Raw genomic sequence first — 27,957 nt, 5'->3', positions numbered from 1 at the left:
CTGTATCTCCCTCTTTATTTAGTGTGTAGTCAGCATTAAAAATAACCTTTCACCGTATGTGAAGAACAAGAAGTGATCAATACAAAGCCAGGCTACCTGGCAAGGAGGGGGTTTTTTTGTTGTTTGATTGTTGATCAAAAACATAATAGTATTATTCCTTCATGTTTTTATTTTTAAAAACTTCATTCTGTTTTGTTGGGAAAAAAATATGAATCCCTAAATATTGCTTCTTTTTGCTATTTTAGAATTAGCAAGGACTTAAAGCCTGACTGCTGTGGGAGGTTTTGGATATTTCTGAAGACATACACTGGGAGTCGTCATGCCTTTTCTGAAGGTAAGAATAGTTACCATGCTTTCTTTGGGGTAGAGGGAGAACCAGTGAGCTTTAGCTGACACTAAGAGGTTTCCCTGAGTCTGTGGTTTGTGTGCAACCGATTTTTTCTGTATGAAAAAGGGGCTGTGATTGCTGGAAAGATCAAATTTGGTGTCACTCTGAAGAAAATAGGCCTTTTTACCTCTTTGAACTGCAAGAACAGTTTTGAAAGTATCTTAATATTACTGTGATGAAATATACTGCAATTGAAGTAGAACCATTTGAGCTAAGAATGAAAGATTCTTTCCCAATAACTTAATATGCTTTTACTTGCAAAAGATATGTGCCATGGTTAAGGTATAGACAATGCTATGAAGAGATGAGGAGCTTGGTGCATTTAAGACCTTCATAATTCATATGTCTCAGGAGTACGCTCAGAAATAGAAAGCACACTGAAGCAAGTTAATTTAAATCCTGTCATAGGATCTTGAGATAGCAATATTGAACATTAAAGCAATAGATATGAAATAAACCCAAAACTTCATTGGAAGCAACTGAAATAGATGGTTTTGTTCAGTGTGTTTTTCTATCAGATGTTGTAACAACTCCCCTGTTGGAACGTGTTGTGTCTGTGGGTCAGACCCTCAGGTAACTCTGACAGAGATCCTTGGTATTTCTGGTATCCTCCGGTTCTGGGACTCCAATAAGTTGGTGTTTTATTTTTCTCATGGGAAAAATGTGTAAATGATAATAATTAGCATGAATTGTACATAATACTTTGCTTATGCCTTGGCCTCTTTGCGAATGTACGAGCATAGCTGTTGTGTCTGTTCATGGACAGCTTGGCTGTTTCAAACTGTCCCTTATGCCTGCAAGGGAATATTTGAGGTGTAAGACTAGAGACTTTCTCTGACTGATACTGTTATTATTTTCCTTTAATTTTAAGTCTCATTACCCTCTTCCTGCTATGGCTTTCCATCCAAAAGGAGCCTTGAAATGAGTTCATGTTCTAAATGCACTTTTCTGTAAACCATGGAAAAAGAACCTTGCCATTTGCTTTATCCTCATCTTGCTACCCATTTCTGATGGGTTTTTAATCATCTGTATTTCTGATGAAGTTTTAAATCATCATAAGAGAGAAAGGTATAATTAATCTTTCTTATGCCTGTCCATGAAAACCTCAGTATAAATCCACCTGGGAGATAAGGGGGCAGGGAGGAGAAGAAAGTCTTGTCTCCATTGCTGCAGGTGCTGGCTGTGACAGGAAGCAGACAAGGTTACCTGTTGCTTGCCATCCTAGAACCTTTTCCTTGCATATGTCCTGCTACTAAGTCAAGCTGGGGTCATGCAGAGATGCATGAGTGCATGGGGAGCTTGGGAGGGGCCCTCAGGTGTCACACGGAAACCTGAAGCTGGACTCTGGGCTCACCTCGGATGAGGAGCAGAACAAAATGGGTGACCTCATTCTGGGAAGAAGGTTATGAAGTGAGAAAAATGCTGCATGTCACATATTGAAAGGAAGATGCTTTGCAGCTGCAGCTTCAGCCTGGGAATGATGAAATGATGGTGATAAATATACAGCTCATGGGGAGGCACTGATACAAAGCCTGCAAGCTGAAATTATAGACTGCTGGTCAGCTACCTATGGCATATGAAATGAGTGTATATGGTTTTATAAGAGTTTCTGAAAGACGTGCTGTACTGATAGACATTCTTGATGTAGGAAAATGGCAAAGCAACTTTATTCTCTTTGCTTCTGCTTTCTTCTTCTTGTCCCAGATCCACTTAATCTAACACTTTCCTTTTGTTAATCACTCAGAGCACTGTTTTCCTAGCACTTACCAACCTGTAACTCTCTCTCTCTTTCCACCTGCTTCCTTAAAGATTAGTTTCATGTTATGATCCACCAGAGTAACCCATCTAACACCTAGCTGCAGAGATTGCAGTAGCAGTTTCACGTCGCTGACAAAATCCCATCAAAGCCGGAAATTGTTTTCTTTATGTGAGTGGCAAGGCAATTACCGAGCTGAATGACATGGGTAGAGGAGTGCGTTTACACTAGAAGCTATTGCTTCGGCAGAAACTTCTGACAGGAAAGCAGTGACTGACTGACATCCTTTGGCTTATTATTATGGGCCTTGTGTAAATGAAGGAGAAGCAATGACTGTTACTGCGTTTCTAATCAACAAAGTGTTATGCCAGTAATTAGGTTTCAACTGACTCGCATCTCCTTTCTAGGCATTAATTGGAGGAAGATATGCAGATTGCTGGTTAATAATAGAACAGTTATAGTTCTATAATCCCTTTCTTCATGTTCATCAATTTGTTTGATTGCTTGTGTGGCAAACATTTGATCCTGCATGTGTCTGTTTAGCCATCTGACTGTTTTATAAACCTCATTGTTTATCAAGTTAGTGACATCTTAAAGTGCTGCAACTTGCAGAGCCTAATAGCAGCAAATGTAGAACTTTATTTTGCAAAATAGACAGAGCGAGACCTTTCAAAGAAAACTCCAGATTGTCCAAACCACATATGGATGTCAGAGATGGGAACAGTGTGAGCTGTATGCTGAACCTGTTTTAAACTCCCACTCATGATTTCCAAATGCAGCACTCTGTCAGAGAGCAGGCATAGAGAATTTTGGGAACTATAGCACTCATGTAAATAAAGGCTCCAGAAATGTGGTTTGGCAAAAGCGTTAATAATTAATATATTACCTGTTTATGGTGGTGCAACTAAAACTGGAACCTAACGGATAGGTGCAATTAGATTATGGCTAACTACAGAACCTATGTATAATATTTACTGCTCAAAGAGGCCAAAAAGTTTGCAAATGTATTTTCATTGTTTTGTAAACAGTGATACAGGGCTCTGGGAGGGGAGGAAATACCCATGTATTACATAGTGGCAGATGTATGCTTCATCTAATGACCCACATGGGCTATTTTGTGGCCCTTGTGGTCACAAAAGCCAAATCTGAATGAATTTTCCCATACCTTTTCAGTAGGTGTTGCTTACGTGAGCTCAGCTCTGCTCTAGCGCAGGTTTCAGGCTGTTCTGCACCCACTCATTTGCAGCTGTCTGGAATATACCATCTGGCCATATATTAACAAATTGTCAAGTCTGTTATTGAACTAGGAACCAAACGTCCATGCCCTATGCCTGGGCTTTAGTCAGTATATCAGCCCTCCATAGATGCAGTCCTGTCCTCAGGATTTCTCTGAAGTGTGTTCTACTCCCTCTTTTCTAGTAGACCAAAGATAAAGCATCTGAGCAGAGAAAAAGAGAGTCAACCAATCTTTTTATAAAATAAACTGTGTTATTAGGCTTAGCTAAGCTACATTCTTACACCTCCTGGGGAAAGAGAAAAATGCTTAGGAACAATCAGCGTAGGGGAGTGAACAAAGAATTCAGCAGAAATCCAGGTGTATGTTTTATTTATACTAAAGTGAAATACTGTTTCTTATAATAGCTGATTTCAGGTTTATACATGAAGCCTCTAGACAGTTTGTTATTCACTAGGTGACCATCATACACAAGAGTTACCTGGTTTGACGTTTTGTGCCGTTGTGATTGCACAGGATTGCTAAGTACTGCCCTCCAGCCTCCTCATCTAGCAGGAAAAAAGAAACTTGCTTAATTCTGTTTTTCCTCATGTTACATCTTTATACAAATGACTCTCCGTAAACTTGCAACTTGTTTTTAATCAGTTCCTTGCAATATTGCTTTAAAAAAACCATCAAGCAGCTCTGGAGAGAAAGCTGGCCTTGAAGTAAAAAGCCTTGACACTGTGTTGGTGTCTGCTTTTTCCTACTTCCCGTTTCTTTGACTTTTCAGCAAGCAGATTAATTTTATATTTGATTGCTGCTGGAATTCGCACCATTGGGCAAAGTATGGATATACCACATTAAGCAAAGGCTTGGGAGTGGCTTCAGAGAGGGGTCTTTTCGTTGAAGATTGGCTGCTAGCTAGTAGCTCACAGTCAAAACTTGCAACCAATGTAAGCGCTTGCTGACATCTCTTCTTCCTTTTGGAGGTACTCAGTGTGGATGGGATACAAAATAAAAATCTGACAACCTGATGTAGGGGAGAATTCCTTGTGCAAGTTGTGCATTGATAAGCCAGAAGTAACATCTTTCAAAAGCTGAAGTCCATTTCCATGTCATCTTGCATCCACAGTCTGGGGCACCTGCTTCTGCATATACATGTAGCACCTCCGTGGGCTCAGCTAGTGATCGGAGGCTGCATGTGGTTACATAGGTACATGTGTTTTGTGCATGTATTGCTCTCTGTAAGCACTAGTTGAACGTGGTGCAAGAAAGCATTTGAACTACAAACATCATCTTAGGTTCCCAAAGAAGAATGTATATGCAGGAAACACTGTCAACTTTCCTTCAAATATTTGAAATGGACTTGAAAGAGGCAATTTTATTTTTTCAATCTTCTTTAATCTTTTCTTGAATTAAGGAAAAGAACCTCCCAACTACCTTTGAAAAGGCTTCCCAGTATAGCATGCTGCTTACTGAAACGTGATTTGAAATTACTTCTTGCTCGCTATGAAAAATTAATTTCTCAGTATATACTTACTGGACATGTAGGTTTGCATTTGTAACTCTCTGCAATTACATCTGTGTTACATCAATAAAAATGTTTTTGGTAAAATATAAAAACTAACATAATAAAGGATTTATGTACTTTTAGAGTGTTTGAATAGTGGAAGAATGAGGAAGAGGAAGAATGTGTTTCTGAATGAGTCGATAGGAGGAATATGCATCTTGGACTTCGGAAAGGAAGGTGACATCCAAAGAGCTAACGTTGCTTTACTGGCCTTAAGACTGCAAGTCTTTCTAAAATCTGCTTTGAGTCTTCTCTGCTGTAATTCAAGTCTCTTCTTTCTTCTCTGATCCATCAGTCTGGACTCGTCTTTTGGCAGGTGTCCTTTAAATTCCTGAAGAGTACTACCACATTCTCCCTTGATTTTTTTGTTTGGTTGGTTTTTTCTTCTTGAGGTTCATCAAATCCAGTTCTGTAGCTTATGTTTTCTAGGTCTCTGATTATTTTCCTAACTTTCCTCTGCACTGTCTCCAGTTGAGCTATATACATCTCCAAGTAAGCAAACCCAGAACTGTGGTATTTGAAATTGAAGCTGCCAAGATACCATAAGAGACTGGTTGCAAAAATCTTTAAATGAAGATTCTATACAGAGATTTAAATCACTGCCTAGGTAAAACTGGTGCATTTGTCTAACAGCTTTCAGTCAAAAGGAATCATGGAATAGTTAGGGTTGGAAGGGACCCTTAAAGGTCATCTAGTTCCCCCTAAAAAGGAGCTACATTTTTTCCAGAGCAGTCCTACTCAAAAGTTTTCCAAACGAGTCAACTAGCGTATCTGCAATTAAGCACAAAGGTAGGTACATTTCATGTAGATTTAGATGATACTGAATGGTGCTTATAAGGTTTGTTTCACCATGATCATCATTCCTGTAAGGCCACAGTGTCTGAATGTGTTGTGATCTCTAAAGTAATATCCTCAAAGCTAGGAAAGTACTGTTATACCCTCAGAGGTAAAGCTTCAGCTTCTCATTTAACTTTAAAGATACCAAAGTCAGTTCCCAGTATTGTCAGGGGGGAGACCACTACCTTAAGAAGACAGTTCAGCCTGCTCTCTCTTACATATAAAAGAAGCCTTGAAGAATAATAGACTGAGCTGAAGTATGCCTGTTATCTTAAAGAAAATGAAGATAAATGAGGGCCTCAGACTCTCAATACCTCAATCATATAGAAAAGTTGCAGCCGAAGTCACCAGACTATCTTTCTTGCACTGAAACAAAGCAAACTGCGATTTAAGCAATAATCTTTGTACATAGTGATGCTTCATAAAATGACTATAGAAAACGAAAGGAATCTAGTCTAATGCTGAAAGACAAGAAAATGAGTGGTGTGGTAGTTCTGCTGGGTATTGCAGAGCCTGTTAACCTCAGTGGAGACTTGAGTTTTAGGAGAAAAGAAACTGTTAACACTGTCTCTGGCCAGGACTGGGAATTTTCATTACAATGAAAGGCACTATACTGAAAACACTGGGGATTTAAGGCTCTTATTCACTGCACACAGAATTGCAGAAAATGTAAAGATAAATAAATAAATGTTGACTGGTAACAGCTGGCCGTAACTTTTTGAGCCAACAGGCCTGAGCATCTTCTCTCTCTGTTTCTTCTTCATCCATGCCTTTAGCTGATAACATACAGTTTATTTGTCACGGAGCCAACCCAGCCTACCATATGCTTAAAATGTCTTTTCCCACTTAGCTCTCCGGTGCAAGCACAAGCTGCTTGCGCCATGTTCTGGTAGAGGTAGGAAAACACCCTCAGGAAATGTATGTGCAAAGACAGAACAGACTGTTGATTAAAACGCCAACGTTGACTTCAAAATGTTGGCCTGGATATTTCTGGTATCTCCAGACTATGCCAAAACACCTTCACATCCCTCCAGATGTAACATGCTCTGTAAGTATTAACTATGTGCTTTCTTAAAAACTAATAAAAAGACTTATCCTTCCCCTTCTCTCATCTCCAGGCTTTCTACTCTTTTCTTTTTTTATCTGGATTACTTTCCTCTGTCCCCTGTAACAGTTGTTTGGTGTCATGTAACTTCCTTCCAGTTCGAAAGGAAGAAGACAGCTAATTCAAATATTAAGACTTCTGCTGAGACCAGGTAATATTTTAGCTAGAACAGGAATATGAGGACATTAACTTTATTATGAAAACCTATTTTAATACTAGATTTTTAAAGAAAATAATTTTATTTTTCTACTGTGAACAATACCTCAGAACCGGGGGGGGGGGGAAATCCCCACATGGTCCCCAGATCTTCACCCTCTTTTGCCTTTTAGTGTGCTGAGCTGCTGACACACATAAATGTGTGAATATGTGCCAGTTATTACTTTTTCTGAAAGGACATCTTGTTTTAGCAGATAATTGTGGTCTTCTGTTGTGTGCCGCTAGGCATGTGCATATTTTCCTGTCACACTCCTCGGGTATCGTGGGTATAGTTTTGATGGATGATGTATTTTGGTCCAAACGTTCGCTTTCATTGAAATTGTAATTCTGATTTATACTGAGCATCCCAGAAGAAAAATTCTCTGACTTTTGGTCATCTAAGTAACCCTGAGGGTTTAATGGTGTATAGGACTAGTGCAGGGTCTCTGCGCAGGCATGAATAGATTCACAGGAAGTGATTTTGTAGACAAGAGTGCATTAAAAAGGTACTATATCACGGGCTGGATATAATGCTTTCTTACTCTCTGCTGGAGTATCTGTTGAATATTTCATATCTGTTTGATGTTTCATATCTTCAGATCTCTGGACAAAAAGCTGAAATCTCTAGCCATTTCCCTATAAAGTAACTTCACTTTTCATATATACCGAGGAGTTTCCTTAGGCTGCAGTTCAGCAGGAGCCTGCTTTTCAACTTCAAGACAGCTACAAGCACCAGGGATGGGAGAGAAGTGAACTGTTACTTGAAAGCAGAGGAGAGAAATTGATTTGCCCATTAGACTTCTGTCTTCTGGTCATTCCCTGTCTCTGCCCGACAGAAAACCACAAAACTGAATAATTCTCCTGATATTGAGGGAAAATGCAGTATCAAAAAGCATTAATTTGTGTTTTGTTATTGTTACTTAAGTATAAAGATATAGGTTGGGATGGAAGTTGCTCAGAAGAGGAGATTCCCTGTCCATAGCTCAAAGTAATCGGTCTTAGTTACTGACAGACTACGTGAATTTTGTTGAAATGATTGACCTGTGGCTGTTCTGAATCGAAGAAGTTTAAGCTCTTTTGCAAAAAGATGTGACTCCCCAGGCTACTCAGTGTCTTCAGAACCTCTGAGTTCTTTTTGAGGTCACATAAATTAATCAAGTAAACTTGTTATAGCAACTTGTTTTTGTGAAGGTTTTCATTCCCGTTATAACAAAATGTACTGAAACAGTTTCCTCTTTAGTCTTTTTTCCCTTACATTCCTAAATAACTCTGCCATTCACATTGGAGCTTTGCAAATTTGGTAACTTTTTGAACATTTACTATTCTGCATTGAGAGAGGACGAAGACTTCATTCAGCAGAAGTTTAGTGATACCACCACAGAATGACATATTAACTTCTAGCTGGCAATTAGTCTTTTTTATAATAATTTTTTTTCTTTCTTATGATATATGTCAATGCTGTGATAAACCCCAGGTTCTGGATAATTCAGGTGTGGATACTAGTGGGGGTGTGAGAAGGAAGGGGGTATATGTCTAGAGTCTACAGTGAAAGAGGGCAGTTTCCATTGACATCGGTAGGCCTCACAATCGTTAATTCCGCTTTCAGTTGAAGCATTTGTCCCAGAAGGCTGTATGACCTTTTGTGAGCTGTAAAACAGCTGCATTTCAGTGGTGTGTGTCAGGTCTCCTTTCCTTGAGATGGACTAGTTGCGCCCTCAGTTTCAATGGAGTGACATGTCTGTCTTTCCTGCATACTGTTGTAATACAGCAATGCCCTCAAGGCATCCTAAACTTTGTCAATATAAAGGGAAAAGAGAAAGGAGAAATTGGGCACCTCTAAATAGAACTAAATAGTAAGAGGATAGATGCATGCTCTTTCACAGTGTTTCTATGTTACTGTTAACGTTCTTTGTGTCTAAAGTACCTTGCTGTACTTTAAAATAAAAAATAGTAGCTTACCTGGATTATTTTTCCAGGTAACAGACTTATAAATCTCCTTACAAATACTTCACTGTCTTTTCTGTCCCATTTGATTTACCCATGACTTCCCGACCATATTTTTAGCTTGTACTTGATCTCACGTTGATGTCTCTATGTGAATTAACTGATTAAATTCTGTCATTCAGAATAAATATTTGTTTTAGGTTTAACTTTCCCCTTCCTGCCTGTTTCTCCAAACAAATGTAGCCTGTGTTCTACTAGACAAAGAATGTAATTCCAAAACAGAAAATGAGAAAGGAAAATAAATTATACCTCCATTTAAAAAAAAAAAAAAAAAAAAGAAAAAAGAAAAAGTTATTTTCTGAAGGTCTAGTTATCCTTTTGTATGCATATATGCAGTGTGTTTGAGTGGTAGGATGGTGGGAAGACCCAGGATCTGTAGATTAACCACCACCTATTGCTTACACTAGCAAAGTTGTTTTGTGGTGAGTGTGCTGGTCCTTAGCTGTCTGGGGGTAAAAAAGGGATGAAGACTGACTTGTTTCCCTCTAGAGTGAATCCTGTGCTGCTCACCTTTTCTAAGTTCTCATCATTCCCAGTAGCCTTAGTGGTGGGACCGTTCAAGAACAGGGTCAGCTGGCTTTATGGGGTGCACATCAACTCTAAATCCTATGCATTGAAATGCCTTATGCAGAATATGACATAAAGGAGGGCAGATTTTGCCCTTTGTGACTACAATACTAGATACAGTTTATAAACCCAGCTTTTTCTGTGGTGTGAACTGTAACATAACTAATGAAAAAAGCACTGAATAGAGCTGAAATGTCTGAAAGACTTTATCTTATCACCAAGTAAATGGTAGTGAAGTGCAAAAATGTTATGTAGCACCTTGTTTGTCAGTAAAGGATCTCTAAGGACAAGCAAGGGCTGTCCTTTTTTTCTTTTTCTTTACTTCTCTTCTCCCTCATTCATACTAGGAGTTATAGAGTTTGAATTAACTCTTCATAAACTTGTTACCCTTGCCTGGATAAAAGGAAGGGGCTAGGCAGTCATCAGTCAGGTGGGGAAGGAATGACCTCTTTTCCTCTTTGGAACAGAGATCCTTGACGATGTGCTGTCAACTTCCAAGTCTCTTTTTGGTGTGGTTTTGTTGTTTGTTTTTTTTTTTTTTTTTCCTGCAGGGCTTTATATATTTTCATGTTGGTGGCTTTTTTTCTCTCAAGTCCTTGAGCTGCTAACTCTCCTATCTCAACAATCCTACCTTCGCCTACAATTTTACTTTTCTTATTTTGGATGGCTCTACTTTATTTGTTTTTCACAGCTCATTCTCACAACTTAGCAATTTTCTCAGAAGCTTGAGTCAAGGCTACACAGCTGTGCTGTATCAGCTGGCCTTGGATCACAGACAGCTGAACCCTCGAGATTATGACCAGCAAAATGAAGACAAGAAGTTAATTCAGCTGTCTTAGGTGTAATAAAAAACAAATGGTTTGGGATGAAGCAGTAGAGCAATTGCTTCTTTCCTAGTCATGTAGCACTGAAGTTCTAGTCTGAATAAGTTTAGGTCATTTGAGCAAGGATCTTTTAAATAAGGTTAATTAATCTTGAGAAGCAAAAATAGGTCTGAGGTAATAGCTATCTGATCCTTGTTCTAATCCTTCTGTTGGTGATGCTTGAAAAGGGGTTCTAGCCCAGCCTTGCTCAGAGCTGCTGAGGGGAATGCCTGTAGTGGCACACAGAAGTGATGATCATGGAGTCATGAAGATCCCATTGATTTTGTCCCAGTGTCATAGTTGTTGTTTTCTCTGGGAACAATATCTCTTTAAAGAACTGAAATGGGAAATGCTATTCTTTTTCATTCTGAAGCTGTTGGTAAGTTTGGGCTAAAATACAGAGGGATCTGCAGCAATATTTAGACATGGCCACATCCTCAGATTAATTTACAGAATGTAGCTAATTACAATGACAGCTTTTTTGCTTGCCTTTTTCCTGTAGTTTCTGTTTGCAGTACTCTATGGCTAATAAAACTGTCAATTTTCTTTTACTTCACTAAAAGGTCACCCCCCGACAACAGCCCTGTGCCTTCTAACAGCTAGTGCCTTTATTAATATTTAAAATGTACACAGTGATATTTCCAAAAGGTCAGACTTTTAAAAGACATAAAATGTCATCCCTAATTCTTCTACTTCCCAGCCTTTTTCTCTGCCTCCTCTTCCCCATCCACCATTTAAATGTTCCATTTTAGATACAGTATTTAGCATGGCTTGTGTTAAATCAGATAAACATCAAGTCTTTCCCTGTTGCACTACTACAGAGAGGCAAAGGATAAATTTGTCACTGATTCACAGTCCGACAACTTGTGTACGTAGCTTCCTATTCTGACTGTACCATAGATTCCCTTGAGTTAAATGAGTCATTTGTTCTGTCACTTCCTGATTCAAGAATGCATTTAAGCCAGTGCCTAACTTTAGGCAGGTACGGTCAAGAGGATATTGAGGCTTCAGCTGTAAATAAGAGTTTAGAATTTTTCCTCCCTAAGGCTTCTATTCTTTCCATCTAACAGCCAATCTACAAAATGGGAAAGGTAATACTTCCTTCCACCCTCAGCCCTCTCTAGATGGCAAACTCTGTATAAAGGGACAATTTCTCCAACTATATTTATCTAAAGCAGCAGCCTGCTCTGCCTGAAAGAGAAATGAGAAGGGAAAGCACGTATATTCTTCCTCTGTCTACTGGCCAGGTCAGAAAATGGTCACTTTTGCCATAGGAAACATGATCATTAGGGCCTCAGAAGGTCATCTGATCCATCCTCTGCCCAAAGACAGGATTAAACAAGTCTCTTATTCCTGGCAGAAGCTTGTTCATCCTGGTCTTAAAAACTTCTGGGCAGGATCATGTAGCCTTCCCTGGCAGAAGCTGAAGTTACAAACTATATGTTGTGTGATGGTTGTTCACTCTATCTTGTAGATGTTACCTTCTTTTTTTTTTTTTTTTTATTTGCTCAAAGGGCAAAGATTGCTTACAGGCCTGTTTTCTGGTGAATCATAGGTTCTTCGCTCATATTGCATGATATATAAGCAACACCTAGGCTCAGAGGAGTCCTGGTGAATGAGTTACTGGATTATTTCTGAAGTGTCTTCACAGAAATCTGAGATGCAACTGGACGATCCTGGTTAGATAGTGATCCCTATTTTTTGTCAAGGTTCTGCTGTCACACAGCCTTTCATCTTCTAGATTGTGACTGGTTATAACATCCATCTGAAAGCATTCAAAACAAACTTCATTTTCAGAACAAGATGAAACATTGAGGAGCTCTTCTTTGCCATTAAGTTAGTCCCTCTGGTCTTTTCCACATGTTATGATAGCATATGAAGATGGTTTGAGAGCTGGTCCCTGACCAGTTACTTCACATTAATCATTATATCTCTCTTGCTCATTCTATCACACATCCACTTTTTTGTCACGGGATTTTTGTATAGCTGGTTATTTTGTGATAATTAACAGTATCCTGGATCAGACAATCCAAAAATAGATGTGAAGGGCTGCTATACAGCCATTAGTTTCCAATAATAAATTACCCAGTGAAGATCTGTCAATGCACACACTGCGCAAAAATGTCCAATGGACAGAGTTCGAGCACAGGGAGGAGTAGCTGCTGCTGTTCCTTAATGCCCATGACTGACTGACAGCAGATTGTAAGTCCTTCCTTCTTTCAAAGAATATGGTTAATTTTTCATGACAATATGAGAAAAGTACTTTCTGTTCTGAGAAGGATTAATGGCTAGTATCCATCAATCTAATTTTCTATAAGGTAATTTCAAATCCAGCTGAGAGTCAGAAATAAGATTTTGTAGGTCTGCAATTTGTTTTTTCTTCGTTTGTTTTAAAAGATTAAGGTGATGGAAAAAAAAAGTACATTGGTCATGATAGTGCAGTTCAGGTAGAAATATGATTTCCTGTTCTGGTTTCTACCTAAATTTTAGGCCTGTAAAAATCCACAGGGCAGCGTGGCCAGGTTAAACATCTTGCATTCAAACTAGTTTGATAGTCACAAAGTTAGTTGTCTCTCTGCCCCAGTAAGATGAAGGTGGAATTGGCTGGAATTGTGGGGTGCTGATAGTACTGATTTCCATACAGGGGGCAAAGGCTGTTGGTGTTTGGTGTTTGTTTTTTTTTTTTAAAAAAAAAAAAAGGCGGGGGGGAGGTAAAGGACAGGTCACCCACCTTTGTGTGTAGTATCAGATCAGTCTACTTGGTGATCATGAAGTAGGAGGCCTGGTTCAATAGCCTCTTCAGCTGAAAGACATTCAAACTTGCATTTCTCAATTCCCAAGGGAATGCCCTATTTCAGCTTATAACCAGGTGATCAGTGTCATCTGCAGAAGTGGAGATGAATGGAGTAGGAGCAAACACAGCATTACTCTCTCAAAATCTGAGCGCAGCATGGTAAATGTTGCTTAAAAGAGGGAAATGGCTGTCTGGAGCAGTTAAGTGCTAAAAGGGTCTGTGGAACCCAGTCCAACGCACGCATCTACTTCACGCTACTTGTTAGGGTATCAGTGTTGGGGTGCGGGGAGGACAGTGTCATTGAATTTTAAACATTCCTTTCTTTTTTGGTTATTAGATGGCTTAGGCAGCCATCTTCCATCAGCCTGCAGCCTCTTCCTCCTCCAGCGTGCTGACTTACTCATCCATTTTTAGGTGCTAAAGTCTCCCTGCGCTTTGTACGGGGTTATTGGACACCTAGCTTGAATTGTGAGTTTTCCTGGGTGTCCCTCATGAATCTGAGCCAAAGCACTCACGCAGTAGTTCTTATGTTTCACTCAAGGGTAGGTGTGGTGAAGTGTACTTTGGAAGCAATATAGAAAATTAATGATCATGATCTAAAATATCAGGAAGTGACATTCAATGATAAGAAGCGCTGGAGCTTTGAAAACCTTGTGTTGTTATCTGCAATAATGTATTAACAGGATAATTTGTAGGAAGAAATGCTTCATCTAGATGGATTTTGGCCTTACAGTGCTCAGGATTCAGTATTAGGGAACTGTTCTCCTTAGTATTCCTTATTGGTTTTATAAATACCAGTGTAAGAATTTCAGTCCTGAAAAATCTTCAAAGAAGGGAACCAGTGATGAATAGTGAGTAATGAGCACAGCTGGAAGAGGACTCTTTGAAATCAGGAGCATAGTGATGTTTGATTGTGATTTTACTGAATGTAATCTACTATTTGTGAGCTTTCCAATTTTAACTCCCTTGGGTTTTATAGTTCTACTGATTTATCTTTAACTACTTTGCTAGTAGTACAGTTGAAAATGTATCTGTAGTGATGCTAGTATAATATGTTCCTAATGAAAGCATAAATACCTGAGTGAATGTAGCTGGCATGTTCCAGGCAGCAGGAGTTTCTGTACAGCCCGGTGAAACATATCAGTGACTAGGGCAAAGCAAATTAATGATCAGGGATTTTTTGATCAGAACTACAGGTGACAGTAGTGCTTTTGGCAAATGTAATTGTTATTCCACTAGCCTCTTCATTTTAGGGAAGAAAGCATGGGGAAAAAAAAATGGAAAAAGTCTAAATAGTTTATGCTTTATTTTTTGTTCTCAAACTAATGCTTGAGTTTCTTTTAGGTGAACTAGCTTTTTTGAAGGTTTTCTTTAACAAAATGAGAAGTTTAGAATTGTAATGAAGTGCTCCATTTAGAACTAATATTTATTTAAATCTAATTTTTCAAATTTTAGCTTTGATTATCACTGTAAGGGTTTTTCATTTGTGTCAGGTAAACCAGACTACTTCTCCCCTCCCAATGCACCCAATACTCCCAAAGTATTAATTGCTTTTTTGGACAAATCAAATAATTCCTCATTACAAAACTCTACCCACCTGCTCATCAAACCCCAACATTTTGTCAGGTAAGCTTATCACATCAGTACTGCAAAACTGTTCAAAATTAATAATTAACTGTGACTAACTGTGTAATCACTGTAGCATGGAGGTGACAAACATTCAGGATACTTCACAGCCTGATCCAGAGTTACAACATGGCTCTCCTTTGTCCCAGCTAAATATCTTTTATATCAAAGTAGATGGCCTTTGAGTTTAGCCTAATTGTCTGTCTTTTCTGAGTTGTTCTGCCTGGCAATGAACATTTACACCATCATTTGCGCTAAAAGCTTGCCTAAGCATAAGTTAATGACCGCTCTGGTGTAAGTTATCTCTGTGCACATGCAGACTGTATCTTCTGTCTCTTTTCTTAGTCTTCAGGAGGTCTTTAATCCATAATGTATGGGACAGAAGACTGTAAAATAATGAATAGCATCAGAAAACAGGCAACTACTTCCTTTTCAATTCATGGAAGAGTAATATCTGTATAGACATCACCTTCCTACTTCTTTTTTGCCCTTGCTCCTGTTTCTAAAGCAACACGTGGATAACCACAACAGAAACGCACCAGCTTTCAGTTAAATCTACTGAGTGTCTTAAATGATGTGGGTTTTTTTTACGGAAGTGAAGTTTAGTGAAAACTAAGGCCATCTGTCTGAACAGAATATCTGAGACCACTCTACCTGCAGACATATATGGTCCTCCCCTTGCTATAGACCTCAATACTGTATTTACTAGCTTGCTCGCAAAGCAAATTTATCTTGCAACTAAGCTCATTGCTACATAATCAAAATTAACATGAGCAAATATAATTACTGCAGGGCTCTAACAAAGGAAGAGCATACTCTTTCCCATTTTCCACTTTTTAATTACTAATATTTTATTAAAGATAAACAGAACTCTTGTCAGCAGAAGCAGGTTTTTTTATATGAGTAGTAAAAGAGAGGCATCTAAGATAAGCAGACCTGAATCAATAGAACAAAAGGTTACTGAAAGCACACATGCTCCTGTTTTTGAAAGCTAAGTCAAAATTTATTTTAGCCAATCCATCTCACTTGGTGTCTCCTTTCTTTAGAGATTAATTTAATACTAGAAGGGAATCAGTTCATTTTCCTCTGTTCTTTTATTCTGCTCAGCCATGTTTCTTATAAGAAACCATGAACAGCAGAACAGGGAAGATGTAGGGGAGAATGACCCAATTGTGGTGCATTGATCAAGGGCTGAGGAAACAGTATTTTGGCAGGGAAAGAAGCAAAGCCAGGGAATACTTCTGCAGGGCTTGTCCCCTCCCTGACTTACACAGAACTGGAACTCCAAAAGTCTGTATTATTGCTATGTTGGCTGAAGGGACCCTAGAGCCAATTTGAAGCTTCTCCAGAGAAAAATTCCCTCCCTGCTCTAGTGAAACCTTCTGTGCTGTAAAGGATATCTGAGGAAGGAGCTTGCCCCTGTTGGCAAAGTGCTATATCATAGACTCCAGTAACTTAGGACAGTTTACATGGGGAAGATCAGAGTGAGAGGACTTTAAAGACTGCTTATCTAAACAGCATATGCTTGTTTTGATTTCCTTTGTATCACTTGCCTGAAAACCGGTCTAAATGTAAATATCTTAAATAATGGTCGGATGTAAATGTATTTTTTTACTTTTTCCTATATTTCCAGATTTTCAAGGTGCTGGAAACTTGTGGATGATAGTGGATTGTGGTTTTATTTGTGACTAATATGCAGCTCTATAGGACTAATTCTACTACTCTGAAATTGATGACTTCAGCTGGGTAGAGCTGCAGTGTGATCCTACAGAGCTCTTTGGTCCAAGACACCCTTTATGCGATATTGCTATGGCATTTTCCCCATTTATAATACTTCAGTTTAGTCTTTAGCTAATGGGTCTCATCATCAATGATTCAATCTAAACTTCATTGGCAAGAATTACAATGCAATTACTAGATTGGGATGCACTTCACAATAAAGGTAATTACATTGCTGTTACGGTATGGTTCTGGTTCTGCTATATATTTTGCATTTCTTAGTATGGGTAAATCTTAGTTACTACAGCATCTTCTATTTTATTGCTCTTCTGCCTCACACTTTTTTATTTCATGTATTTATTTTATACTCAACAGTTTAGTTATATGCCTGTAGTGTTGCCAATACTTCCCAGATTATTTTTTTTATCCTTTGATATAACAATATACTTATTTTCTTGAAAGGAGTTCAGCTTCACTCCTTAATGTAGCAGGCAAAACCACTGTGAAAGAATATGACATTTTGGTGAAATTTATCTGGCCTACATACTACGTAGGATAACAATAAGGTCAGCAGAGCAGCTCACCATGTACTCAGTTCCCTTTAACTTCAAAACCGGTTCACTTTTTCTTAAAGGTAGTGAACTTGTATATACGTATCATTGAATGAGGGAACCTAGAACACAGATTAGTCTCCCGTGTAGGTAATTTATCATAGATTTCTGTTCCAGGTCAATTGCAAATTTCTTCCACTAGCCATTAGATAAACATAAAGCTAGAGTGAGGAAAGTAGATGGGATCCCTAATTGCCTTTGATACTGGCCATTGCAGACCACAGTATATAGAAAAGGGTGCTTTAACAATTTGCTGTCTAGAGACTCTGTGAGCTGCCCTCAGCCTGCCCACTGAGAGTTTGCTGATCTCTGTATTATTCCAGCAGCAGGGAGTTAGCATTTCAGTAGTTATGAGGGAAAGAATCTGTGTGGAGACTCAGTTTTAGTTATATAAACAATTCAAACCAAAGGAAAAAGTACAGAACCACATGTATCATTGGAAAGAGATATAAATAACGAACAACTACATTATGGGTAGACAAATATGGATCCTTTTCCTTTTTAGGCTTGTATTAATACTCTGTAATGCCAACGGGACCCATATGAATAGATTATGCAAAATAAACCTCAGATGCAATATAATGATGTGACATTAAGAATTAATTTATCCTGCTGAAAAAGATAGTATGCCTCAAGATGCCTGATGGAATCTGGATAATCTAAGTTTAATTATGAGTTCTGTCACAAACTTAAAATGTTACTATCTCTACTGCAAGTTCTTCCTTTCCTGCATTGCCTCCTGACTTTCCTTAAAAAACTTCTTGTGAAAATAACTGTAGGTTTTAGTTTACTCATAGTGTTGAAAGCTGGAAGGAATAAAAAATTGTTCAGTCTCAAAATGCACAGTGCTTTGCATTTTTAAGAGAACCTCAAAATTAACAGGAGGATTGCTATCTATTTGAGGATGACTAAAGCCATTTGTTCTCTCAAAAAAAGCTACTAGGATTTTAAATGAGAAGTTTCAAAATATTACAAGTCAAAACACTGAAAAGGTTTTTCTTTCATTACTTTTTTGACATTCTTACTCATCTCATGTAGAAATAGCAAGGTGCTTCAGATTCCCCAGAACACTCTTTTTCCTAGCTTTTAAAAAAAAAAAAAAAACCAAAAAAAACCAACCAAACAAAAAACCCCAAAACCAAACCACATTATTCCCATTCAAAAAAAACATCAAAGAAATCACATATTTTTGTCTACTTTCTTACTGTTGCCCAGTGCCATGACCTGTCTTACATGATTTACCATGCTACTGGTAAATTACAAATAAATGAGGTTTTTATGGTGGGAGGACTTTGGCAAGTGAGAGTGAGCTTGGTGGATATTCTTGCTCATTTTCTTTGTTTTCAATTAAGCATTTTTAATAGTTTATCCAAATGCAGTGCTCAGAAAAGTAGTGGGTCATCAACTTATGCTGGAAGCTGGCAATGTTGGAAAGAGTTAAGTATCTACATGTACCTCTGGTAGGGCACTTCAAGGCTGACCTATGAAAACTTTTTCTTCTACCCTGACCTTTTCCAAATAGATGATATTGGCACACCTAAATAACAAACTGTGCAGATTAGCTTGGTTTTTCTTGAATAGACTGAGAGCAACAAGTCTAGTGAGTGGTACACTGAATTTTGATTTGAAACTGAAGCCCCAGGAGAGGTAAGGTTATCTGACTGCTTCAAACCCAGTGAAATGCCAGCCTCCTGAAGAAGATTAATTTGGAGATGGAGGAAAAAAAAAAAAGACCCTGCTATTATAGCTTGAAGATTGAACTGAGACAGGCCTTGTCATCTGTAGCCGGCCAGGTTTCTTTCACGTTTGGATTTCACTACTTGAAAATGCTGAATTAGTCCATCTGTTCGCATTTAATTTTTCCTCTCTGCTGGGACTTCAGTTGATCTTCTTGCATGTCACTCAGGCATATTTCCAAAGCATCTACATGTAAAGTATTCATTGCTTTCCCCTGAAATAGCAAAAATGATGCCTGTTATCCTTAGCTAACAACAGCCTCACAGGATACTTGGTAGTACAGGGAACATCTGTCCCCGGAATGTGTGCATGCTTCAGCTGTGCCATGCCTTTTGTTGTGTTAGATGAACATTTTTGCTAAGGAATTAACCATAAACTCTGTGCTGGGTAGTGTTGCTACCCCAGATTGTTTTAGCAACACTGAAAATGTTCACACTTTGAGTAATATTTCATTTGGATGAAGAGCAGCAAGGATAATCAAGTGGAGCTTGCATACACTTTAAATTAGAAATTTTAAGTGGCTTATAGAGGATTGGATGAACCATATTAAAAAAAAAAGGGGGGGAGCATTTTACAAGTATGATTTACAAGTTTTTAAATTTATACCCACTAGATTCTATAACTCTATGGGTGTTTATTTAAAATCCTGTTAATTTGCTGACCCATGAGAAATTTCCCTTAACATATAGTATGACTGAGATGTCCAGCAGTTGTGACCATGATCTGAGGTTGTCTCACCGCTTCAGGTGGTTGTGGCTGTTAATTTTCCAGCAAAGTATGGTCTATATGGGGAGTATGAAAATGTAGTGTGATATTCCTTTTACCTAGTTTTAGCAACCCTAAAGTCGGGAGCTAGTTTAAACTGATTTATGCAGAGAGGTAAACACTCCCAGAGAATGATGCGCTCCACCCTAATGTAGGATAAAATCCTCTCTGAAAGTGCTCACCTCTCTCCTATTATTACAGAGGGTCCTTAGATAAAGTTGTGCTTGACCACTGGCATAATCCAATACAGTAAAGCTGAATCCATTTTCCCCCTGCCACTCCTAACAAGCTTTAAAGACAACGGCTAAAACTGAGTTGCTTTACCTCACTGCTGTCACAGTCATTATAGGAAACAGAAGTTTTGGCCAGGGTTTCTTTTAATTGCATGTTAAATACACACTGGTTCCCAGCACAGCAATTACAGTAGCCAGCTAGAAGTTGGCTTTGGCCCCTGTCTCAAGTTAAAGTCAACTTTTACCCTCTTGCCAAGAAAAAGGTTGGATCTTGTCATGCATGTAGGCATAAAAGTGAACATTTGAATTATCTGTAGTCTCAAAAGCTTCTTTATGGAGCATTCCTTATTTTTGTAATGAATAAGTCAAAACCTTGCAAAACAATACAAGAAACCAATAGAGACACAGAAAACTATTTCACCAAAATGGCCTCTGTTAGCTTCAAGATAAGACATGATTAGCAGTAGTGTTTAAAATCAGTGTGTAAGAACTAGCTCTGTTCCTGGAAGCAGTCACTGTTTCAAATTATGGGTTAGGAAGTTGCTGCTTCTGGGACATAATGCTGTCGGGCATTGAACTTTTCTAGCAGCCACCTGAAAGTTTCTTCTGTGAACACGATACTCTCTGCAGCGAAGGCCAAGAAATTTCAGCAACACCCTGTTTCCCAGTTCTTGGAAAGAGCATAGAATTGGTGGCAGTAGGATACAGCACGAACAAGTTCTTTAAAACATAGGTTAATATTTTACAGCATTAAAAAAAAAAAAAAATCAGTGTACCTGAATAGCCTGATAGCCATGAAATTGCTTCTGACTGAGTATACCTTGCTCTCCACTGTTTTGATGCCTCTGCTCGACAAGAGTGTTTGATTAAGTCCCTAAAGTCACACATAGTAAAGCAGTTCTCTTGCAACAGACAGGTCATGGTGACATGTACATTGTATATCTTGGTGCTCTGAAAGAGGTACATGAGCACATCTATGTGAGGCAGACTTGAGTGTTCGAAGCTTTATGTGTGCACACATAGGCTGATGCACCCATTAGCACACACTTTGTTTCCATGAGAGATTGATCGGAATTCGACCTTGTGCACACGTGCCCTGTGAAAAGCAACACATAAGTATGGCCTTCCTTTAGCCTTATGGGCTGTTAAATAAACTCTTAATTTCTTTATCTTTTATTCTGTCTTTCCTGTGCTCTCCACTCCCTACAAAATTCAGTCCAATGTTTCTTCCAGACAGAAAGTGGATACTTTACAGAGATCACAGAGAAGGAGTCAGGCAATTGCATAATTATTTAAATTATCCAATAACCCTGATTTCTGTCATTACAATGGGCTTTTTGTTTCAATGGGTGGGAACACGAACCTGTTGCTTCCTTGCTAGCTCCGTCTCTCCTTTAGAGCAGCATTCATTCTACAAAGTTTTGTTTGGCTACAGCACACTGAAAACTTGCAGAGCTAGAGACTAGTTATCCTTTCCACTACCTGTCTCTCTGTGCTGGTTAACTATGACGCTGCTGGTTTTATGTAAGTGAAAATTAATAGCTATGAATACCATTGCTGTGTAAGAGGTAGCAACAGATCCCCAGGTCCAATGCCTCTTCCCAGCTGCATGTTGGATGACCTGAGCTGCTTCTCAGGGTAACCCGGTTAAGTAGCGCTAGCAACTGTCTTGGCTGCTTTTCCTCAGAGCTAGTTCTGGCTGTGGTCTGGTGCTGGCAAAACCCCCAAGGTTTTTGGGGCCTCAGTTGAATTCTCAGCTCCTAACTTGGCTTCAAGGAAGAGCTCAGTTGTGGAGTGAGAACTGCTCATTCCCCTATGTTTCCAGCTTATATATCCATCTCATTCAAGAGTGTGTGCTTCTGGCCCTCCACCAATTGCAGTGTACCTAGCGTATCCTATTTGCAAGCAGGGACTGCTAACATTTTGGTGACTGTTAGGAATTCTATCCCGTAGCTGTCTGCCTTGCTGGCATGACTCAGCTACTTGTGTGGCAACTGCTGAACTGCTTTGCATCGTCATCTGGTATACTGAGAGAGAGTAAAGCAGTGCTCTTTACCTTGGTAAGAGACCTATGAGCTGTAGCAGCTGAGCTCAGCAGCAGCGAGGAGCTTGGAGAGGGGCAGGAATGAGTACCTCAGTCCCAAGAAAAGCTGTCTCCGCTTGCAAATCACACTGCTGAGGTGTCTAGGCCAAGTGTTGCCGCAGTCCTGCCTTCTCTTCCTTGGGCTGCTTCCAACCTGTTTTCAAAACTGGCTTTCTATTCACCTGATCCCTTTCCTCTTAGAATATTTTGCCATATGGTGCTCTAAGGATCCCTAGGTACGCTGTGGATAACTCTGTACCCTCTCTCACCTATATTCTTTGCATCTAGTCTCCCCAGGAGCAAGTAGACAGCTTCAGTAAGCTAGAACTGACACATATTTGACCAGAGGTTCTTCCGCACTTCAGGATAAATGTGGACATTGAGAAGTGTGTGTATGTATACCTTGGCACAGAATTATTTTGCTATCGGATGTGCTCCCATGGCAGAGTGGCAAGGCATATATATTGTTCACTAGGTTAACAAAAGAACTGTTTGCTTAAATAAATGCACCATTAACTGATCCATGATAATTTTCACCAGTTCAGGATCTGATTGCAACCTGGTTATTGATATAGTACCAGTTCCTGTGACTGGGAATCACCTACCTATCCTATGTCATTCTTGGTAATTAGAACAACCCCTTGATAGAGCAATTGCTCTTTTTCTGCTTCTTTTTTCTGTGCTCAGGCAGAACCTCAAAGCCTAGGCCTCACAGGGACAGTCGCCCGTGTTTTCGGAGCTGTACCATCAGAAGGCTCTGTGGTGTGCAGTCTCCTGCACAGCCTGACTGCCTTTTGGCACTGAACCAAGACCCTCTAGAACTGAGAGCTATAATAAAAGATGTTGTATTACACCTACTAATTTCTGGATTACTGCGCAGCAGTTTACCTATTTAAATTCTTCTATAAGATTGGGGACTGCCATGGATTTCAAATAGCTGTTTCCAACCATTGACACTTTCAGAAGTTAATAAAGCTAACTGCAAATTGACCATTGAATAGCAGGAGGAAAAAGAGGCAGAAAATCAACTGTCACTGTTGCACAGAAGGTAGCCCTGCATCCCCTGCCCTTAAGTGTGAAGTAACAGAAGTTTGGTTTTTTTTCTCTTTTCAGTGGGTCTGAATTTCTAAACTTCTCATGGGTGCCATAAACTGTAAATTTAATTTGAACTTCTTAACTCCAGATCTCCAAAGTATGTGAAGCAGAGAAAAAATCTTTTAGGCATAGAATACTTTTCTTTCCTGGCACAAAGCACTACTGAGTAAGTTATGACAAGGAAGGGGAAAAATTTTTTTCTTAAAACCGGAAAAGTACTCGCTAACTGGGCTTTAGCTGTGTAGTGCTTCCTACTTCCATTGCCATGGACAAAATGGGTCATTAGGTTTCTTTCTCCTAGGAAATTTTTCATTTCTTATTCTGCTTTTTTCCTTATATGACACTAAACAAAGATGTTCATACCTTTTCTTCTTTGTGGAACACTGAGGAAAGCTGAATTTTGTGTACCTTTTTATATATTTTGGATAGACCCTATCCTGATCATATAAATTGCAGAACTGCTTTGTTGTAGCTTTTGACAACCTCATTAGTTTGTTACCAGTGGCAATTCATTGCAAACCTCACAAGAAAAACAACCCAAATATCCCTGTGTTGGTACACCACTGAGAGCCAGGCAAAGTAACTATGAAGAAACTAAGCTCCTTGTTGGTTATTTTTTCTTAGTAGGAATTAATGAGAGAATGGAAAAGGTTATATAGGAATTTGAAGAAGATATGCATCTTCTGTTTGTCCTACCTTTATACATTAATTTTAGCTGAATCAGTGCATCCGTTCCTTGAAGACTGCGAAATCTTGTGGTCTACGAGCACAGTATTTCATTACAGACACAAGTTTGCTTTGTAACTTCTCCCTTTTGTGGGATTGTGGGAAAAAGAGAAACAAGACCTGAGCTATGTCTTTCAATGGTGTTGCTGTTTTAAAAGCCAGTCCTTGAGGAAGTCTTGTCAGTATGATGAACGAGAATTTAGAAAACAAGCATGTGCTAATCAAATAGGAGTGTGAGGTGGAAAACTGTTTTTTTTGCCAGAAATTGAAAGCAAAATGTCCAGTTAGGACTTACTGGATGGAAAATTTGATGAGGGATAAAGCCCTAACTGCTGTGCCGAAGTGTTTTTTATCCGCATTCAGTGATCTGACACGTTTTTTGACAATCTAGCCTAATACTGCAGTGTGTTTGCAGGGGCACGAGGGAGAAGGTTACAAAAGCAAATTTTTAACCTTCTAAAGGTTACGTGCCCAAGGCAATCCCTCCAGTCAGTGCAGAGAGATGCCTCAAATTCTCTAAGTTAGGCTCTGTAGAGAATAATGCAGGACAAGCATCTCCCTCCCTCTCTTCTCTCTCCCTTCCTCCCTCCCCTGGATAATAGATGAAGCTTAAAGAGATTAGCCTTCTTAGACTAAAGCAGAGCATGGCAAACAGTCCCCAGAAGTTGGAAAAAACGTGAAATCTCCATAATTAAGCATGAAAAAGGTATACTGATAATAAAAGCTTCATGCTTGCAAGTCTGATGGCTGCCTTCGGCCCTAATGTGAAAGATAATTTGCAGAAGCTAATTTTCTGGCTCCTTTTCCGAAAAGGCCTATAAAAGCACCAATTGGTTTTGCTGGTAATCTGTCAAACTGCAACTGGACTGAAATTATTACTTTATTTCACACAGGCTGTCAAATAGTTTTCTCCACATTAATTCTCAGTCACCAGTGACTCTGGTTACATCTGAATCGCTGACCTGGAAAAGCTCTGAAAGTTGCTGCCAATTCCCCAGAGCCATCCAGATTCCCAGTGAGAGACAATTGCATGGGAGACCAATTAAAATAGCATCTGTGAATTAAATAAATCTATAAAAAGAATCTATTTTCTCTGCACCAAGCAGCAATGTACATGGAAATTAGCAGAGCGTTTTTTAAATAAATGCCTGATGAACAAAAAAGCCTCCTGGGGGAGGAGGGTAGGAGATAAACTTTATCCTGTATAAGCTTGAAATAATGAAAGAGCAAATGAAGTCCAACAGTGCTTCACGCAGGTAGGAGCCCTGTGCACGAGCAAGGTCTCTGCTCCTACCTTCTGTGCTGGTGCAGCTGTAACGCGGAAACTGTAAATGAAGGACAGGCCTCAACAGTACAGATCAAAGGGAAATTTGCCATTAACTCTGTTTTCTCCAACTTTACAGGCTTTGTTGCAGGTTGGCAGTGGTAGAAGTGGGAATGGGCAGGGGCTGGCTACGTCTTGATGTGATGAAGAAACATTTGTGTGAGGCTCTCAAGGCAGAAGGGTATTGCAGATTTGTAAGCCGTAGGTGCTTCTATCCCCTGTGAAACCTGGGGTACTTTATCTATAATTTGCTGGCAGTCCTCAAAAGATACAACTGATCGGGGAAACACTGAGAGAGTCATTTTATTGAAGTTCTAGCCAAAGCAAAATGCATTTCAAAATTTTGCAAGATTTTTTTTTGGGGAAGAAAGAAAAAGAGGAGACGTTTTTGAAAACCCTGATTTATCGCATACATGTATTTTTCCAAATTAAATATTTTTATTTGTTTAATGCTTATAATTTTATTGATGACGTTGCCATTTGTTCTGATTTGGGATTTTTGTATCCTAGCTTCATTTCAACTGTGACTTTTTTTATATAGCAAAAGAAAAAAAAGTCAAAATAGCCTGAATGTCTAAAGTACTAAACCAACTTTTTAAAATGTCCCCTGTAGATACTTTTGATACAATTTTTGTATTTTCCTCTCCAATTTGGACTGAAGCCATGTTCCAAATCTCTGTATCTTTTGAGGAACAAAAATTCCTGTTTCTCACACAGCACCAGAGATCTTGTCATTACTTCCAGTCAAAAGAATGATTAATGGTGTCACTACTGTTTGATAGTAGTCTAGGATGGATTAATCTCTAGTACTAAATCAAAATTGTACAGACAGCTTAGGATACGCAGAGTTTTTCTGTTTCTTTTTCTTGTGGTGATGCCTTTTCATTGCTCCTTAGACTAAGAGGACTTCTATGCATTTCCTACTTTTCATGTAAACTCATAAATTCATGTTTTTGATCATTTAGCATAATTTTAGTGCTGCCGTATTTGTCATCAACAGCCTTGGTTTTTATAGGTTTGGTCAACTCCTTGTATCCCAGAGGTAGGTTTTAGGTATTTTCTACCCAAAATTAATTGGCATAGGAAAAAAGAGAGCTTTGATAGGAAAACTAAGCCTGCTTACATTCCAAATTCTTTTTTTTTTTTTTTTTTTTTTTTACTAAAACAGGCTTATTTTTACATAACTAAGTTGTACAATTTGACTTTATTTTTCATAGCTCATATCAGTCATAATACAGGGGCAACAAATGCTCAATACATCGAAGAATAAACTGTGTATTCTGATGCAGAACTGTAGGCATGGAAATGGACAGTTTATAATGATTGGGAAGACAGTTGGTGAACACAGGTGTTTCTGAAGCTCCTGCCTCTCTATAGTTATTTGCCTTGCAACAGGCATTTGCCAAGAAGTCCATTTTGATGGTGCTGCTTGTGACCTCTAATTTTCTTCCCTGCTTTCCTGCCATTTGCCAAAGATGCTTAGCCACTGCTTGCCAAGAGAGAACAACTCCCCGCAATATGGCCATGTGCGTTATCCACCTAGAGCTAAGGCCCAAGCAGGTCTGTAGCAGATTGTCCTGCTGCTTTTTGGGACCTCCAGAGCCTGCTGGGTGACAGATTTTCTAGAAGTTTGTCAGTGAACAGATTTGCCACCCACAAAAGTACAGACTGCCTCATGCATGTCAGGTTACTTAATGTCAGATTTTTCGCTAGACAAGATAAAGGATAAATTAATAGGTTTACCTTAAAAACATAACTTTGCAAACGTGGAAAAAATTATTTTTAAAACAACAACATGCGTGATTTTTAATGTTAGATTGCAACTGCTCTAGAGGCTCTTTTGGTTTAAGCAGCTGTCTAATTGCACTCTACAGCTCTCCTGGTTTTATTGCTAAAGACAAAATTGGAAAGTTCCAAGACATGGCATGGGCAACCTGTCCCTTTTCAAGCTCTTGTTTAATTAACTCTTCTTCCCCATTGTTGGATACTGGTTCTGGTTTTATTATTTGCCAGAAAAAGTAATTGAAGCTTACAGATGTTGCTACATACTTAGACTATCATGTGGCCATTAATCTGCTAATGCTTGTCCTTCTGGCATAATGTAATTTTCTCTCTGTTTCGTTGCTGCCGCAGCCCAGACTCTGTGCTTCCATCAAGCTCTTTATGGTGCTCTTTAGCAAGTTCTTAACTTTAACAGACTCTGGGTCTTTTTCGTGCATCAGAACCCAAGATCTTGGCACCTATTTAAGTACCGAACTGCACTCTGGAAAGCTTTGCTCAAGTTGAGCGTACCAAGCTTCTTACAGCCTGGCACTGCCATAGTGCTCTCTAGAGGTGTATGTTGGACTCTAAAGGCTGGCAGTGGAGATAGGGTACGCTGTTGTGTTGCTTTCATGGATATGGATGTGCAAACTTGCCACCTTCTGTGTGATACATTGCATCTCTCTCATTCCATTCACCTTGGATGGAATTATCCATGAAAAATACAAAAATTGGATGCCTTTTTGGCAGAAGATGATGATGCTTCTGACACAGTTGGGGTTAAATATAGGACCAAAATTGTAAAAAAAAGAAGCTCTTTGCTTGCTGAAGATCTGGCTTGGGTCTAAATCGCTACAACCCTGTGACTCCAGTAAGTTCTGGATCAGGCTCTGTAGTGTTTTCTGATAATACTAGTATCAGCTTCTTGATTATTCTTAATTTTTTCCGCAAGTTGCAGAGAACTGGAAATGTTCCAGTGCCT

At 39.1% G+C, this 27,957-nt stretch overlaps 1 protein-coding gene across 1 annotated transcript in view; it reads left to right on the top strand.

The window, feature by feature from the left end:
- The first annotated feature begins 245 nt into the window (after positions 1 to 245).
- Positions 246 to 27,957, top strand: part of SPTLC3 (serine palmitoyltransferase long chain base subunit 3) — a 168,212-nt gene continuing 140,500 nt past the window's right edge. The window contains exon 1 of the mRNA XM_075147712.1: positions 246 to 334. The gene's annotated coding sequence lies outside the window, so the exon portion shown is untranslated. The remainder of the gene's footprint in view (positions 335 to 27,957) is intronic.

Source organism: Calonectris borealis, chromosome 3 (assembly GCF_964195595.1).
Source record: "Calonectris borealis chromosome 3, bCalBor7.hap1.2, whole genome shotgun sequence".
Classification (NCBI taxonomy): domain Eukaryota; kingdom Metazoa; phylum Chordata; class Aves; order Procellariiformes; family Procellariidae; genus Calonectris; species Calonectris borealis.
Note: the sequence above shows the minus strand (reverse complement) of the source record. Positions and strands in the feature narration are given on the sequence as shown.